The 13664-nt window shown below is 37.4% G+C and overlaps 1 protein-coding gene across 2 annotated transcripts in view; it reads left to right on the top strand.

The window, feature by feature from the left end:
* The first annotated feature begins 11836 nt into the window (after positions 1-11836).
* Positions 11837-13664, top strand: part of LOC117715223 (solute carrier organic anion transporter family member 1A4-like) — a 45920-nt gene continuing 44092 nt past the window's right edge. For both annotated transcript variants that reach the window (XM_076940764.1, XM_076940763.1), the window contains exons 1-2: positions 11837-11973; positions 12468-12714. The gene's annotated coding sequence lies outside the window, so the exon portion shown is untranslated. The remainder of the gene's footprint in view (positions 11974-12467; positions 12715-13664) is intronic.

Genomic DNA, 13664 nt, shown 5'->3' with positions numbered 1-13664 from the left:
GAAGTAAGAAAGGCCAACAAAGTTATTGGTAGATGAATGCAAAAATAGTCTAGTACTGTTTTGGATTTCAGTCAAATATGTTAGAGAAAAGCTGAATCTTAAAATAAGAAGCTAAGATTTAAACAGTTACCCAAATTTGATAATGAGAAAATTATTTTTGTAATGAGGAAAAGTTTATTTAAATGCAGATTGTTGAGTTGAGGAAGAAGATAGGTGAAACAAACTGAGTCATGGTCCATGAGGATCAAGGAAAAGACATATGATTAGACATTCTGGTTGAGGACTTAGTTATTCTTTGTATATTTTATTGCTTTCTGGAGAATTAATATATTAGTCTTCTTTTAATCTTGTTATAACTAATAGCGTGTATAGTTTGTAGTTGGTTACCAGATTCTTTGAAATGTTTCTTCTATGTAGTGTATGAGAGAGAGAGAGAGAGAGAGAGAGAGAGAGAGAGAGAGAGAGAGAGAGACAGAGAGACAGAGAGACACAGAGAGACAGAGAGACACAGACAGAGACACAGTGACAGAGATAGAGACAGAAAGTGAGAAATTTTTCTCCTGTCACTTTCATGTATGTTCTGGAGATCAATCTCAGATCACAATTTGATAGTCTGTCATTATTAGCTAATGTTTTGGGGTTTTTTTAGTGCTAAAATAATTGACTATTACATATTATTTAAAATTTGCACTAGGATGACAAAAGATGTTGGCATTCAAATGCAGGTTGCCTATGAGAAACCTCTCTGTTGGGAGATAAAACACCTTGTGTGGACTGGGAGCTACCCAGAGGTATTTGCCTGGATCCTAGAATTAAAAAATTTTGTTCCATTGTGTGATAAGCTATAAACAAATGTTTTCCTATTAGTAGGTTGGCTACTAAAAATGTACAAACAATTCTGAAAATTCTTGCCTGGGTATTCTAGACCTGGGCAAATAAACAATGAATTAAGGCTAATAGAAATCTACTTTTCTGTATGTAAACAAAGTCTAGATGTACAGAAAGAGGGACCACTTCTAGACCATCCACATTTCCTTTCTGTGTATGAGCATCTCTTTCCTTCTACTACTCGACTTCTGTCTGTGAGGATCCCTTTCCAATCAGAGCTGCAACACTCTGGTGAAAACTTCCCCTGAAGCAGAGCTATAACTCTACCATTGGAGAAGGCTTTCCCCTCAGAGCTGTAACATTTTCATAAATTGAAATAACATCTACTAAAATTTGCATATGACTTTGATATAGCAATGGTTAATTTTCATTATCAACTTGATTAGATTTAGAATCATCATGGAAATACTTATCTATGGAGCTTATCCTGAAAGTTTAACAGAGGTGTGAAGAATGTGAGTGATAACATTCTATGGGATAGGGGGTCCCAGTCTGAGTAAAAAGGACAAGGTGAACTGAGTACTAACATTCGTCACTGCCTGCTTTCTGAGAGGGTGTAATGAGACAGCTACCTCTCAGTCTTCTTACAACTGTCCTGTCATGATGGATTATACCCTCAAGAACTGAGCCAAATAAGTTCTGCCTCATATTGCTTCTGTCAGATATTTTGTATCAGAAATGGGAAAAGTAATTAGTACAATGATCAAGGAAGTAGACTGTCACCCACTGAGTAGAATAAAAATATGAAAGTTCATAGAGTCTTAAATTAGTCTATATTGGGAGATAAGAGAAACCCAAACCCATCTGCTGCATGTAACATAAATAAGTGAGTTTAAAATTTCACTGAAATCTACATCTAGTGAATAATATTTAGAAACTCTGTGGCCTATAGAACTGAACACAAATGACCTATGTGACAAATAAGAAATTAATACCTTGATAGTAATAATTGAAAGATAAACATGGACCATGAAACTAAAGCTCACCTTACCTGTACTGGGACAAATAGACATCATGTATTTGAGCCTTCAGAAAGGCAGCATACCCTTCCTATAGTTTCTCACTAAATCTGGGACATGAGAAACTTTTCACAAAGGGATTTCAAACATATTTATATTGAAAGGTATTATGAAAAGCTGACATACTTAGTGATTTTTTTTATTAAGAACTTTACCTTTGTGTGTATATCTGTGTCTGTCACATGTTTGTCGGTGCTAAAAGAGGCTAGAAGACAGTATTGGATCTCCTGCAGCTGGAATTACATATGGTTCTGAACCACCTGATGTGTGCTCTTAACCAGTAAACCATCTCTCCAGCCCCATAATATTCTCTTTAAATGCTCAAGAATAAACTCATTTCCAAGAAAAGAGTTAGACACTGCTTGTATCCAAAGAAACTACAGATAATCACCTAATCACAGGGACAAGATAAGATTGAGTCTTGGGACAATATTTAAAAACATAATGGGATCTCTGAGATGTCTCACTGGATAAAACTCAGTTGCTGCCAAGCCTTAGGTCATGAATCAAATCCCTAAACACACATGGTGGTAGGAGAGAAATATCCTGTTAGTTGCAGCCATGCCTACACACACACACACACACACACACACACACACACACACACATTCAAAGATCAAGAAAGGAAAATATTAGAAAACCTAAAAGCAAGTCTGGATGGAGTTTCAGACAGATACTTTGTTTTCACACAGAACGGAACACCAAAGGGCAGATATATTTTTCAACAGTATTAAAAAAGCACATTGGTGTTGCCGTGCTGCAAATATACACAAAAGGAGAAGGCTCTGGAATGGGAACAGGGCTTCATTAGAGACATAGGTAAAAGAGGTGTATCTATCAATAAGATTCCAGGCTTTATATTATGATAATAAAATTCCATTATACAATGTAATTGTGGAAGTCTAGAAAAGAGAACAGAGCAGCACTTAGAGAACCTCAGGGCATGTCCTCAGTGTTTAAGAAAAATGTGTTTGTCCTTGAATATTCCCTGCACTCTACACATGTGGTTATTCTAGAGAGGTCTCCGAATATAAATTATATTAAGTAGAACATCATTCACCCATGCTGAGCAAAATAATCTGAAATATTTGGTGTCCTATGGCATCTTCTTATAGAACATTGCTAAGATACCCAAGTAGTAAGTGTCTAGTTGGATCTCATTCTTAGTCATTCTCTTGAACATACCTTTCTTCACAAAATAAGACATGAAATCCAATGTTTAACACCAACTGGAGTCAGTTACATCATGCTGTAATACTGTCAACCTAATCCTCTAAGGAATCTCCCCTCCATAAACCTTATGGCTTTCCCTGAAGTGAGAAGTCTATAGGTGCTTCTATTTTTTTTTTTTTTTTTTTTTTTTTTTTTTTTTTTTTAATGACTTGGAGGCAGTAGTGTGTGAAGCTGTGTCCAATGGGAGACAGTCCTTGCTCGATTGCTGCCACCTAGTACTTCAAATTCAGGTCTGGTATAGTTTGAAGTTTGTTAGATGTTGAATTTTTTTTTTTTTTTTTTAATAACAGTTTGAGGTACAGGAGGGATGGCTCAGCAGTTGAGAGCACTGGCTGTTCTTTCAGCGGACTCAGGTTTGAATTCCAGCATCCACATGGTAGTTCACAAATATTTGTAACTCCAAGTTATAAATATATAGAGATGTAACTCCACATAGATGTCTGTGGAGGGAAAACATCAATGCACATAAAATATAGGTAAATAAAAAAAAAGCATAAGTTTCTTAACAAGAAAAAGGAGTAGATTTTTATAGATATATTTATATGACAGAGTTAATAGAGATGAACATTTATTGGTCATCTGTTGAATACAGGACCATGACATACCTAATTTGCATAAGAGATAGTAAATGTTCTCTGTGGTTACTTCTCGAAGAAGGAAGAAATCATCAGAAGACTGGCAATAGCTAGTACTGCAAATATTTTATGAAGACATGAGAGAAACAGTTAGTTAAATGAGCAAGGAAAATAGGAAATTGTGTGAGGCTGAAAGGTTTGGAGTTAGTAAGATGACTCAGTGGGTAAAAGCTCTTGTCACTGAGCCTGAAGACCTGAATCCAGTCTCAACAAATCATAGGATAAAAAGAGAGAACAGACTCTTTTTATCTGTTCTGTGACCCCCACAAGTGCACTGTGTCACTCCTGTGCTTGCATTCAAGTACAGAAACAATTCATATACTCATACCACCAATACTCAAATATATATATAAAAATACAATTAAAAAATTGACTGTAGGGCCATGAAAGAGGTCTTGGTTTTGGTCAAAGCACTGGCTGGAAAGCCCGGAGACCCAACAGGTGTCCATTGCCTGTAAGGGAGGCATCTATTCTACCGTGCTCCCAGAATCCAGGCTCCCGTAGCATGGAACTCCATTGACCTACACTATTCAATCACCTTCAGGGCAATACAACCCCTCCCAAAGAGCACAGATAGAGGGTGACTACAGGCCTCAGGCCCTAGAGAGATTTACATACTAATGAGATGCCTGAAGGCCAGAGGGCAGAGCCAATTAAGCATTCTTCCCTAGCCCCTCCCCACTCTCCTTCCCTATTTAACTCAGGTCTGCCCTGAGTTTCTCAGCGGGTGCACATCCAGATTCAGCCAACATCTGTCAAGCCAATAAGGCCATTTTGGCAACCCAAGGATGTTCTCATGTCATTGGGGCCGTGAGGAACGTGGAGAAGGTCTTTAATGTGCCGCCATAGCCACAGCCGCCATGCCTAACTTCCCACCTGGAGGAACTTTCAGCGTTCCCAGCCATGCTACCCACAGTGAGCTTGTGTGTAGGTGCCCATGGAAGCCAGAAGCCGAATTTCAGCATCTCTTGCTAGAGTTCAAAGACTTGTTTCAGCACTACCTGATATATGTGCTAGGGTCCTGTGCATAGTTCTCTGACCAAGCAGCAAGAGCTTTTAAGTAGTAAAGTAGTAGTTCTCTATCTCATCCTCTACTCTTTTTTTTTTTTTTTTTTTTTTTTTTTTTTTTTTTTTTTTTTTTTTTTTTTTGGTTTTTCAAGACAGGGTTTCTCTGTGTAGCCTTGGCTGTCCTGGAACTCACTCTTTAGACCAGGCTGGCCTCGAACTCAGAAATCCACCTGCCTCTGCCTCCCAAGTGCTGGGATTAAAGGCGTGCGCCACCACTGCCAGGCTTCATCCTCTACTCTTAACCTAGAAAATCTCTAATGATACTTACAGAAAACAACATAGAAATTATCAAAGGAAAATGAAATGAAATTTGGTTGTAATTCCATGTAGAAGATTCTGGTTTATCACGTACCCACAGACACATGAACCTGAGAAGGGTCAGATTGCTGCCATTTGTAAGAGTCTGCAGGGGAAAATATTGGTTTTTACAATTATGACCTATGTGATATTAAACAGTTGTCCAAATGCTCTGTGTTTTAAATCCTGTATCTTTAAAGTTGGATGACAGTACTGTTGTCTCTGGGCGTTAGGAGAATTTAATGTATTAGTATGACAAGAATTTCCAGTGTATTGCATAAGGTATGTTAAGCATATGTCAGGTTGGTCTTTATTATTTATTATTATACTCTTTCATGATTTCCAACTTTATCAAAACAATGTGTTCTCTAAATGAGATCAGAGCAGTCTTTTCAGTGTAGTAGGAATCCTGCAGGAACAAAGGCAATTTTAGACATTTCTTGTGTATTAATCACTCAACTGAGAAACAAATATCACAGGTGGCATTCATAATATCACCTTGAGTTGTAAATAAGCAGGTGTTTCAGAATGTGGTGGCTAGTGTCTTTTGGCAAGCAGATTTCCTGGCAGTAATCCTTCAAACAATTGGTCTTTTCTTTGTGGACAGACTGTACTCTGTGCAGGTTTGGTGACTGTGGCCTTTTTACATTGATACTGAAGGGATGAGTTATCGAATTCCAATCAGTAAAGAAACAAGTTGACATGATGGCAAACTATCATGTTTTGTTTCACTCAGGAATGTGAGTGTAGGACCTGAGAGCTGGAGAAATACGAAAGGGTCTGATCTGAGTCAGAACAACACTGAGGACTAAAGTTTATCATGTAGCAGCAAGTAGCTACCATGGGCTCAACGCTGCTTGTGCACCCATTTTATAATGTGCACTAAGCATATTTAATGCTGCAGTGAGGATTATGCTATTCTTTATCATTGTTCACTTGGTCTCACATCCATTTTCACTCACGTTCTCTCCATTCTGTAACTCAGAGATTGACATATGAAGTCTACGGTTCTTAGGTTCATTGTTCATCAGATTCTCTTAGCTTGTGTTGCTAGGAAATACTTGCATAACACTAGGATTGTAGAAAATTAGTAAAATACCAGGACCTTCTTAGCTTCCAATGGTGGCTTGATATCCTTGGGAACTCCAGCTTGTGCATCTCAGATCTCTCCCTTTCTGACACACACTTTAACCTACTTTCCAGTTTGGTTTTCTAACTGGACTATGCCTTTTTAACTGTTTTCCCACGTTAAATATTTCTGCTGTCAGTCATGAACTATATTTCCTTCCTTTTACTTTGAGAATGATAGACATTATTTTTCATTTAAAAATAGAGTAACAAAGTGGCCTGTCCTCAAGCATAGAGATAGTTTGCAATTACATCTTCAAATTTGTGCTCATTTTAAAACATGAGTGGTTAAACTGTTGTACTCTACCCAAATGACACATGAGAATGGTTTTCATCAATTGTATTTTCTTCTAAAATTCATAGCATCATGGCAGTAACTACCGATCATTTCTTAATAATTCATTTCTCCCAAAACACTCTGTGGATTGCTCCCAATACCCTCTGTTGATTGCATAAGCAGGTGAGGGCAGGCACAATATAAGGTGAGAGCCTGTGTTTGGTTAGTGGATAAGGAACGTGGGATGAGAATTTTAGAGATGAGTACACAGAGTACAAAGGAGGAGAGAAATGGATAGAGAGGAGGAGGAGATAAGATGGAACCTGTGGGAGAGGAAGAAGACCCAGAATCACACAGTCCTGGGAGCCATAAGTATTGGGGATTTCTTAGATAGATGATTAAATAATAAGTAGGTTGTGTTTGCCCCAAGTAGGTGTGTAGCTTGTGTTTTTATCAGTTGAGTTTATAATTCATTGTGTGAGAGTTTTATGGGCTATTATGGGTTAAGAACTTACTAATATAAATCTGACTGATAAATTACAAACCTCTAGAGTTCTTATTTTATCTGGTTATAGGCATTTGTGATGGCTAACCACTGAGGGTGGATGGCTCAGAATGTGAACAGAATCCACAGCAAGAGAACCCAGAGATGGGTGGTCATTGCATGTGGCTAGGCATGAAGGGGTAGAGACCACCTGGGCCAGAGAGAAGCCAGCATTAACGTGGGATGGTGGCTAATTGAATATTTCAAGTAACAAGTCCCTGATACCTCTCTATAGCAAGCACAAACTATGCATCTTCCTACCACTAACATATACTACTGTGCTTAGAATTTAGTAGAGACTTATATTTGTGGAATGAATGCATAATAATCAGTGCCATTGGCAAAGGGACTCTTTCATTCCAGGTCTCCATAAGTGTGCTGATGTGAGTTTTATAGTTCAATCTTCAAGTCTTGCAAAATAGATATAAACATTCTGGGTTTTTAAAAACTGAAGATGCTTAAAAGCTTTTATAAGCAAATCAGATCATATGGAATTAAAATCATAATAATGTCTCACGCCTGGCATTATCTCCAGCTATCTCTTCCTTTTTACTATGTGAATGAGAAAATGCACTGCTATGTGCAGTAGAGGAATGTCCTGGGGTTTTGTTGGATTTTCAGATATGTGGGAAACATTGGATTGAGACAAACTCTTTCTTCTATGGGAAAAGGAAGTCAAATATTTCCTTCTGTGAGATCAAGAAAGATAACCATTTTTGTTTCATAAACTACACTTTTGCAGATAAAAGAAAAGAAATAATTGAAACAATCTGAAGAAATTATAACTCCCATGGTATCGCTCTCAAAGCAAACCCAGTATTGGCCAGTGAATAGTGTAAGGCAAGCTTTTTTACAAACTGTAGCAAATGCAGAGAACCTTGCAGTCTAGTACTTGAAACAGTTCAGGACACAGTAAAGATAAGTAGGGACTTACCAGCAAGAAAGGTAGGGAGATACCATGAAAAGGAAATAGCATGCCAGTTGCTGTAATGCTAGCTAAGTCAACCAGACAATTCATGCTGAGAAAAACAAGGGTAGATATCACCTGATGACGATTGGGGCATGCTGAAATGGACCAAACATTGAAGCAACTGTGTATTAGGAGTGAGCCCTCTCCAAACCGGCTTTGACTGATTCTTGGTTGAACAACAACATGCAGTTTCAACAAGCCTTAAATGGCTGAAAGCAGCCTGGTAAGACTGAGGTCAGAGCACATGACTCAAATATGGAACTTTGGCTTCTCTTGCAATTATCTCGTCATTGTCTAGATATGACTGGTACAGGAAGTGGCATTGATGCCATTCACAGAAGCCTCTGCTAAATGCAGAACTCAAGTCTTTAATTCCCTGTCCTATTTCTCAGTCTAGACTTAGAACACATCTAAACTGACAAACTAGCTAGATTGCTGGTGAAGGGATACTCTGTGTTCAAATCTTGTTCTGTGTGGTAAAACCACATGAATGGGTAGTGTTCTTTATATCTGATGAGGTTTTCCTATAAGCATCATATGCCAGGCACCTGACTATAGAAAATAAAAGTGTACCTATATATGTCAGTTTTAACAGATGGAATTTAGTATTGTCTCTATTGATTTCTGATTAGCAGGAGCTGACTAAAGTAAAATCATTTGCTGGGAATCAAACAAGTCATTGTTGATTCAGAAATCATTTCTTGACTCAGCCTTCCTTGACTTAGTATTGGTTTAAAGTGCTTCAGCTGGGAGGCACCCAATAGGCTGTATCTCCCAGATAGAGGCAACATGAGGATTCCAGAAATAGGTGCAATTTATAAGACTTTTGCTGCTGTGACTTTTTCTTCTCACAATGGAGAGGACCATTTCCTAAGGTTTCTTCACATATGCACTGTTCACTTGGCCAAGGTAAAGCAAAGCCTTTGTTTCCATAATTCAGCAATGCCCCAGTCTGCAGGGCAGTGAACTGGGACAGGGGGACCATCTGAAAGAGAGAATGGGGAACAAAGGCACTCAAAGAATGGACAGCAAGTCAAGAAGTCTGATCAAGCTGTCAAATTTTAATTTTTCCCAAACCACCAGGTTATAGACACATAGAAGCAGGATATGGGGAGGGGAATGACGTAGGGTCTCTTTGTTTCTGGGGAGCACAGGTGTTCTCAGGGGGAGTACAGATGCTCTCCAGAAGAGGATATTGGCTGGGTGAAAAGTTCACAGAAGAAGCAGGGTGTAACAGGTCACTACGTACCTGTCCATAAGATCTATTGGTCATTTGTTCTTATCTAGGCTAGGACTTTCCCACCAAGGCTACCTTTCCCTAGGATCTATGATTATTTGTTCTTAGTGTGTTCCCACAGAGGCCAAGACTCTGTAAGGAGTTAATATATAAGCAGGGTCGCTATCAACACAGTTAGTACAGACTGGTGGAATGAACAGCATATGTTTTTCTGATAATACAAACCGTGTGAATACTGAGTGTGAGTGAGCGCATTTATTCATTTTGAGCAAAGTTGTATTCTTCTGTGATTGAAATGTTATCTGAATAGGAGAAATTTCCTGAACAGAACACCAAAGAATCAGGCTGTAAGATCAATTATAGAAAAATGGGATCTCATAAAATTGAAAAGCTTCTGTAAGGAAAAGGACATTGTCAATAGTACACAATGGCAACCTACAGATTGGGAAAAGATCTTTATCAACTCTATATTGGATAGAGGTCTAATATCCAAAACATACTAAAAACTGAAGAAGTTAGACTCTAGGGAATCAAGTAACCCTATTAAAAATAGGGTAAAGAGCTAAACAAAGAATTCTCAACTGAGGAGTCTTGAATGGCTGAGAAGCACCTAAAGAAACGTTCAACATCCTTAGTCATCAGGGAAATGCAAATCAAAACAATCCTGATATTCCACCTCATACCAGTCAGAAGGGCTAAGATTAAAAACACAGATGCTGGTGAGAATGTAAAGAAAAAGGATCACTTTTTCACTGCTGGTGGGATTGAAATATGTTACAACCACCCTGGAAATCAGTCTGGAAGTTTCTTAGAAAATTGGACATCAGCTTACCATTCCTGGGTATATACCTATAACATGCTCCAACACATATCAAAGACACATGCTTCACTATGTTCATAGCCTTAATTAAAATAAGGCTATCCTCTGGAGGCTTGTGGCCCCAGTGTAAAGGAATGCTAAGGCAGTGAGGCAGGATTGGATGGTTGGATTGTGGAACACTGTCATAGATGCAGGGGGAGGAGGGATGGCATAGGGGGTTTGTGGAGGGGAAACTGGGAAGGGGGATAACGTTTGAAATGTAAATAAGCAAAATAACCAATTTAAAAAGAGATGATATTAAGGACAATCAACTGAAGGGTGCCCCCACTGAGGGTTTCTGCTCAATGAGTATAGAGTGTCAGAATGGCAAGGTAGTTACGGTTCTAGAAATCTGCTTTGTAGTAAGCACATCTATCTGAGGAATTGTGCACTGTTTTCTCAAAATATTTGAGAGAGCAGATGTTCCATCATATATCTTTAAAATAAACCGAACAATGAAAAATGGCTCGTATTTGTGACAAATTTTGCCAAAGAATAGGTGTAGTTACTCCTGATTGTAATGTGTATGTTAAAGACATTGCATTTTATCTTTGCTTAATTAAAAGTACAATGCACTACTTTCATGAGCATTGATGATTGACATGGATTTGTGGGTACACTCTGTGACACTGGGAGCAGAAGTAATTGTTTAAACAATGCTGTGCTAACAAAGGACACTGTTCACATGGCTGTCACTTACTCTGTACACATTTCTCATGTAGGTTCAAAGTGTTCAGAAACAGAATGTGACATGATTCAGTATTGGGTTACACAAGTTTTGTTGAATCAATGAAACATGTTTCTTTGCCTCTTTTTCTCTATAGACATATTTAAAATGCATCTAAAGTATGTAATATTTTTCAGAGAAAAGGTTGGCACATTAGAAGAAAGTGGAGGTTAATTTAATAATATTGAATCAGTTTTCAAGTGCCTGGCTTTGTGTGGTTTATTTACTGTCAAGACATTTGCTTGCAAAACTTCTCTGACAGAGCAAAAGTGTTTTGAAAGGAATCTTCAACTTGATCATAGAAAATACCAAGATGATTATTTAGTGCTCACAGAAAGACATATCTACTAATCTTCTAGGGACTGGACCCAGTTTCTCTTGGCTAAAAAAATGAAAAATGGATATTTAGAATGGTTATATTTTAAGCCACTAAAGAAAGTGAAGATAGCTTTGATGTGGGAGAGGAGTAAGTTCTCTCTTACTGATGAGTAAGGTGACTAGTCTGGGCTCAGACATAGGCAAGGAGGAATAAAAGAAAGGCTGATGAGAAATTGCTCTGTGGATAACAAAACAAAGCAGGTGAAGAGAGTTGAGACTTTGATGTTTCATTTATGTTAATTGTAGATTTAAATCACGAGCTACCTCTCTATTACAAATACCCCCCTTCTATCTTTCTTTCCTAAATCAGTATGAGGTCCTCTCAAGAAGTGAAGTAGAAGTTAAGTTTTATGTAGAAGCCTTTAGTCTGCAAGTTTTATTCAAAGGTGTCTTTAGAACTGCCGAGATAGTATTTTTAATTTTCCCATATTCTATGAATTTTCTTCCCCATTTCCACAAGTAAGCTCCTCTGCCTACATGGCCCCACTTAACCCATTGAATATTGATTGTTGATTGATTGTTGACTGATTGACTGGTTGGTTGATTTATAATAAATTTTAACTTTTACAGGAGAACCATAGGATCCTAGGAATCTGGTTCCAACCTACTTTCTGTGGTGACTGGGGTATTGTAAACAATTTCAATTCTCTAGGACAGCAAATTTGTCTTGGTCTGTGTTAAATCTTTGTGCTTCAAGCAGTGAATGGCAAAAGGTAGGTGATCAACAAGTATTTGTTGTAACTATAAGACAGTAAAGAGGAGAAGAGTAATATAAATATTATTCAGAGCATTTTTATAGATTAATACTGTGGACATTTCTGAGAAATCATATGGGTGTGTTAAATAAATTTTGTAGGATGATTATGAAATTAAGATACTTTAGTGGTAATAAAAATTATCCTACTTTGAAGACATAAAACAGATGAAGTTTGAAGTGGCTGGAAGAGGTGAATAGACCTCAAGTTACTTTTGTGCATTGCATATAAATACTCATAACAACATATTGCCTATACACGAGGGGCATGTTCACCCATACATAATATATATGTCATAAATGACCATATTTAGATATCTGTTTAGGTGCCTAGTCTTTCCCTAAACCCTAAATTTTAAAACCTAGCATTGTTGGATTCATCCACAAATGGTAGACTTTATTTGTTGTTTTTATTTACCTTGTTTTCACAATTACAATTCTGTGTCTCCACAGGTTTCTTTGAATCAACAGAGTCTCAGAGTGTTTCTCTTTTTGAGATTCCAAGGAAGCCTTAGAATGCAAAAGACGCAGGAAAGAAGATTCCTCATGCAGACTTTGTTTGCTCAGTGAGGCAAATATTGAGTACAAACAAAATGGACATCTTTTCATTCTTTTTTTTTTTGTTGTTTTTATATCACACTTAATCACATCAATGGCCCAATGTAACATGAATTATCTTAGGATTTCCTTGGATCATAAGGTGAGCGTACCTTCTTAGAACTTCTACTCGCAATGCCACAAAGCCTCAGTGTGTGTACTGGGCTTCATCCAGTGATTTTTATGGAGCCAGTGACAAATGGAAAATGTGATGGGAAGACATTCTATTGTTAGACTTCATTATACTACTATGCAGGGACTACAAATTTTTCCTGGAGTAATAGACAATGATTATCAAGGTGAGATTAAGGTAATGGCACAGGCAATTCAGAATATAGTCACCATTCATACAGAATGTTGTAGCAAACACCTCTGAGTTCCTGTAATCTTTACACAAAAATCTATACCAAAGCAAAATATTGAGTCTTCTTGTTTTCTTTATCTAAAAAGAGATACAATAATATTTTAATTTGATTAAATCTTTCTAATGCTGTAAATCTTTAGAAAACCTAAAAGAAATTTAAATTCTTCCAACTGTATTTTTTGGAGTATTAAAATAAAGTAGCTTTTAAGAATGAAGGCACAGCATAAGCGTAACTTTCAGAAGACAAAACAATAATGGAACAATAATGGAAATAAAATGGATTTTATGATCCAAGCAATCCATCTATGTCTCCTGTAACTTATTTTCCAATTCTTTGTTAGCCTCAGCTGACAATTTTCTTCAAATATTAGTCCAAACCATCTGGTAAGCTTTTAGATAAATAGCTTTTGAGTAGTTAATCTGATATGGGGTTGTGGCTAGTAAGTTAATATGTCTTGTGAAGGAATCATTGACAATTAGTTATTTCTGCTGTTAGGAAAAAAATAAACAAAATTTAACTGAAGCAGCAGGAAAATTTTAAGTTTTGGGCTAGTGGCATTGTTCTAAGCTAGAACATCACATGCTGCAACTTTAGCAGCAAAATCCTACCCATCATTCTTGTAATTCAGGTTTTGATGCTCTGTGACCTTTTGCTGAAATGCTGATAGTCAATAAGTATTCTCAGTCTG

This window comes from Arvicanthis niloticus, chromosome 9 (genome assembly GCF_011762505.2).
Source record: "Arvicanthis niloticus isolate mArvNil1 chromosome 9, mArvNil1.pat.X, whole genome shotgun sequence".
Classification (NCBI taxonomy): domain Eukaryota; kingdom Metazoa; phylum Chordata; class Mammalia; order Rodentia; family Muridae; genus Arvicanthis; species Arvicanthis niloticus.
This window is presented reverse-complemented; position numbering and strand designations above follow the sequence as displayed.